At 42.6% G+C, this 5,104-nt stretch overlaps 1 long non-coding RNA gene across 1 annotated transcript; it reads left to right on the top strand.

The window, feature by feature from the left end:
• Nucleotides 1-2,153: 2,153 nt before the first annotated feature.
• On the top strand, nucleotides 2,154-2,851 carry LOC143752278 (uncharacterized). The gene is made up of 3 exons (XR_013207363.1): nucleotides 2,154-2,243; nucleotides 2,356-2,470; nucleotides 2,564-2,851. It is a non-coding gene; the product is annotated as an uncharacterized LOC143752278 (long non-coding RNA).
• The last annotated feature ends 2,253 nt before the right edge of the window (nucleotides 2,852-5,104 follow it).

Raw genomic sequence — 5,104 nt, 5'->3', positions numbered from 1 at the left:
TCTCGTTCCCTCTTGGGACCTCTCAGTGGTTCTAACTGCCCTGAAGAGTGCTCCATTTTAGCCCCTGCAATCAGTCGAGCTTAAATTCCTGTCTATGAAGACAGCGCTCCTGGTTGCACTGGCCTCCATCAAGAGGGTAGGGGACCTGCACGCATTCTCCATTGACGAAGCGTGCCTGGAATTCGGGCCGGCTTACTCTCACGTATCCTGAGACCCCGGCCTGGATACGTGCCCAAGGTTCCTACCACTCCCTTCCGGGAACAGGTGGTGAACCTGCAAGCGCTGCCGCTGTAGGAGGCAGACCCAGCCTTGGCACTGCTCTGTCCAGTACGCGCTCTCCGCGCCTATGTAGACAGAATGCAGTGTTTCAGGACCTCAGACCAGCTCTTTGTCTGTTATGGTGGGAAGCTGAAGGGAAAGGCTCTCTCCAAGCAAAGGTTGTCTCAATGGATAGTGGACGCCATTGCTTTGGCATACTAGCAGCAAGGTCGACCGTGCCCCCTCGGTGTGACTGCCCACTCCACCCGGCGTGTGGCGTCCTCTTGGGCTCTAGCGCATAGCACCTCGCTAACAGACATCTGCAGAGCTGCAGGCTGGGCGACACCTAACACATTCTCCAGATTTTATAATCTCCGAGTAGAGCCAGTGTCCTCTCATGTACTCGCTTCAACCAGCTAGTACCGGACCCGCTCAGGTGTCTTTGCTTGCTCGCCATTCCACTCGACGGACTGGATACATGCTATATTCTCCTCAGGTGAGCTTCCCCGAAAGCCCTGAGTTCCTCCAGCACTCCTGACGTCGGTGCCAGTGTCTATTGCCTGCGCGTCGGCTAGGTGCCTCCCGTGTGCATGGTCCCTCCCCTGAGCGACCCCCACATGTGTATTTCCACTGTAAGCCTCTCTGAGCGTGTGTCTTTCCCTTGGCAAGCCACCTTGCCACCCCTGGGGATGAAATTTTCCACCTGCGGCTGGAGACCCCAGTGTTTCCATATGCTTCCTTCGGGTCATATGTGTATTCTCTAAGTCCCCATTGGCCCCATAAGTCCCCAAATTCCGCAGACCCATGGCATTTCTTTGCCATTGGCTCGTTTTGTAATACTCGAAGTTGATAGGCTTTCTAAGCGAAACCCCATTCGTCGTCATCCGACGTAATGTCTTCGTTCCCTACTCAGGGAACGAGAGTTACATACATAACCATAAACGTTTCAGTTGATGGAAACCGCAAGCATTACCGTTTCACGAATGCTGCTAGGTACTCCAAACTGTGTATCACAGTGTTTGTATTAATAGGAAAACATAACTCTTTAATGTGTGTTAAAATTGTTTTCCATCACCAATTGTTGTTTTTTGTTTTTTTTAGATCTGAGGAACAGGCCATCTTTGAAGGCGTCTTCATAGCCAAGGACGAAGATGTGAAGAGATTTGTGGACCACATTCACAACACAACCAAACATGTAAAATTTTGTAAAATCTCTTTCCGAAGAGTTTGTTTAGGAGAGTCTTATTTTCATCCACCATTTTCCATATTGTAGGTCAGTGGATGAGGTGTTTGTGGAGGGGAGTGGTCAGCAGCCAGAGAGACCTCACAAAGATCTGCCAGCAAGGTAGACGAGGAGGGATTGGAGCTTGCGGTGTGTCGGCACGGAGTCCTGCTCTGTGCCTTAAATATGTATAGGGGGGAAATTTTTGCCTATCCCCTGTACCTGCAAGAAAAGCTGGCCAGTAGGCAAATTACTTTTTTTGTATGGATGTGACCTGTAAATATTGGCCCTACCTCCAAAGAGTTGCAAAAAGCTGTCCAGAGCTCCAGCACCTTCTCAACATGAAGCCATTGTTTCGGTATTTCATGCCAAAGCCCATGATTTTAAATGCGAGGTAAGGAAATGTTGCTATGTGATAGAATCGCATTATCTAAACTGAACATCTGCAAACATCTGTTGTTGTTTTTTTGTTTATTGTTTTTTTAATTCTTAACCAGGTGGAATGGAGTGGGGCATATCAGGATGGGGCTGGTTTAATAGAGGAGGAGGAGGTGGAACAGTGCAATGCCTTCCTCTCTGTCAAAAGCAGGTAAGGTGACATACTGCACCAGGTACATCCTTACATAATAAGTTGGAGGAATATGGTAACATCATATTTTCTGTGTTTGCAGGACGCACAGACATGCTGACTCTCATGCCCATGCGCTGGAATCAGCAAAAGTGTAACAATTTGGCTATCTCACTGACCCGCCGATATCAAAAGGTAATGACATCAGTAGAATTCATTTTACATGTTCAGTATTGCATGTTAGCAGTGTATGAAGCTGTGCATTGAACATTTGGTTCTTGTTTCTTACTACTGTTTGTTATTGTAGACCACAAAAGCTCTGCAAAGCCAGTTACTAAACCTAGAGACCATGAAAGCCCAATTGACAGTGACAGCGAGCCAATTGGAAGACTGGGTGAATGATGTAAAGGATTGGGCTGACGGTAAGGAAATGATTACTTGTAATACATTTAGTCACAAATAATTGTAATTGTTACTGGTATTGTAAAGTGCAAACCACACCTATTTCTTCTCAGCTGCAACAACAGCAACAACAACAACAACAACTACAAATGATGCTGATGCCTTGGCCAGCAGAATTGAGGTGCTGGTAGCCAGTATCAAGAGACGTTCCTAGCGTCTCTATAAAGATTCCGATGGCAAAAAAGGTTGTGCCAGAATCCGCCGCAAGATCAGGGAGGAGAAGGGAATCCTGACATCTGTTGTGGAGAAATACAACAGAATGGTTCCAATCACAGAAACTCTTTGCCTGGAAACCATTCTGTCTGGTGAGACGGCTTGGCCATGGCAGTTCCCACACAGTGGTATGTACACTAGTCTGTTAACTGCTTCTGACAAATCTGATACATAGGGTTGCACCGACAATAGATTGCTATTAGGGGGCAGCCCTAATAAATATACACACAACTATGATGACTGTTTATAAAGTTTCTAAGGCTGGTCTTATATTCTTGTGTTCCTCTTTCAAGATTCGCAATGTGGCCTAAGTGAAGAGGGAAAGGTCTGCACAGCATCATCCTCAGAAAGCGGCATCAAATCAGAGAAATGAAGGCGCAAGCAAGAGACTGTTACCTGCAAGTTTTGTCTGGAGCAGAGAAATTGAGCTTCTTGTACAATGCATCATCTGATGAGTACGACAGTGACTATGTCATTTCTGATGATGGACTGTAATCTACAAGACTGTAACACCTTTCATACTTCTGGACAATTACCTTAACTATGAATATAAAGCATGTAATAAAATCTGCTTTTTATCACCATATAAATAAAACCAAAGTGTATCCTCTTCTTTCACATACATAGAAATGTGTACATGCATGCCTCTACAACCAGTCAGTGGTGGAAAGTAATTGCATTAATTAAAGTACTGTACTGTAACTTTCACTAGTTGAACTGTAGGGTGCTGTATAACAATTGAAACCTGTTTAGAGACATGGAAGAAGCAGATTATGAGGAAGAAAACCATAATGATGAGGAGGAATAATCATTATCATGATCACTACAGATCATTCGTTAGACACTACATAAAAAAATTAAGAATAGAATCCAAAACAAGCAGTTACCAAAAAGAAATGTATTGCAACTAAGTAAAAAAAAATTTGCAATTACGTATAGTAATGGCAAGGTGAATATATTGTATACTGTAAGCACTGCAAGTATAGTATTGTACTGAATATAGAGTAACGCTTCCTTTTACAGTTCAGTACTTACGTGTACTTACAGTGTACTTACCTAGAAAGTACTGGCTAATATAAGGTAAGTACATAGGCTAGGGGTAGGTTCAGGGTTAGTACCTAGTTATTAAGCAGTGATTGTATTACTATAATTGGTATATAGTATGTACATGAGTAACAGGACTGTAAAATGCATATTGTTACCGGATATTGTATAGTATTGAATGTCTTGCATACTGTGAAAATACAGTGTAACAACTGCAAAAGACAAAAAGGTTACATTAAAAAAAGCCTAAATCAAAAGCATGTTACTATACACTCAGAAGAGTTGTTCAACTGCAAAATCAAGGTCAGTGAGAGAGTGATTCTGCTTCAGCATCATGTCTTCATGTTGGTCCGGCCGGAGGACCTTGTCCACATCACAGACAATGTCATCTCAGGCAAAAGGAAAATCGAAAACAAAAGAGTGATTTATTCTACAAATTAGATTAGGCTATTGAGAATTTGGGGGGGGGGGGGGGGGGGGGGGGGGGGGGGGGTAGTGTTTTAGCAATTGTGAAAATTCTATTTTAACATAGATATTTACAGTCATATTTTACAAAACATTTGTAAAATATGACTGTATTTTTGTATTCCGAGTTCAGAGTCTTGCAATATGATCAAAACCAAACACAAGCATGATGTAAATATAGAAAAGGTGGGAAAGAAAAAGAATGTGCAGATATAAATGTGACCAAATACAGTTTGTTGTCCATGATGAAGAGAGTACATCTGTGTAGGTTTTACTGGCCTTCCTCCCTCAGGGGTCCCGTAGCACCCCTGGAAGAGCAAAAAAAAAATGCACGTTCTGCAAAGTCTGCAAATGCAAAGTCTGATAAGCGTATTGACGTGAAAATTGGTAGGACAATTATTTTTGTTATGTTTAATACATAATGTGGAACAGAGCTGTCTGGTATACATGGAAAGGTGTTATAAAAGCATTTTAAAAAGTGCTTACAGTAAAATACAAAATTTCAGTCTGATTCTCAAATATGTCAAAGAGATTTGTATCTCAAAGTGTATGTCATGGTGAAAATGTAGTTCATTGAAGTGTGTAGTTACACTACAGGGTTAGGGTTAGGATCTCGCTAAACGTGTAATATCTTTCAATATAGCAATACCTCATTGTTAACTGATAGTATTACTGACGTCATAACGACAGCAAAACTTAGTTTGCGATATGGAGCGCTTTTTATTCTGAGCTAAACGTTAGTCCAACCACAGCTTGTCCTGCTGGCGCCATGGAAACGTCAAAGCTACGTCACACTTGTCCATATATGGTATTTACAGGCTCTTCAGACTTTTGATGTACGCAAATCCAGGATATTTATTTATTTTGTTGTT

The sequence above is a fragment of the Siphateles boraxobius genome, unplaced genomic scaffold (genome assembly GCF_051911475.1).
Source record: "Siphateles boraxobius isolate OS27281-9 unplaced genomic scaffold, OSU_SipBor_1 102, whole genome shotgun sequence".
Classification (NCBI taxonomy): domain Eukaryota; kingdom Metazoa; phylum Chordata; class Actinopteri; order Cypriniformes; family Leuciscidae; genus Siphateles; species Siphateles boraxobius.
The sequence above is the reverse complement of the archived record's forward strand: the minus strand, read 5'-3'. Positions and strand labels throughout refer to the sequence as shown.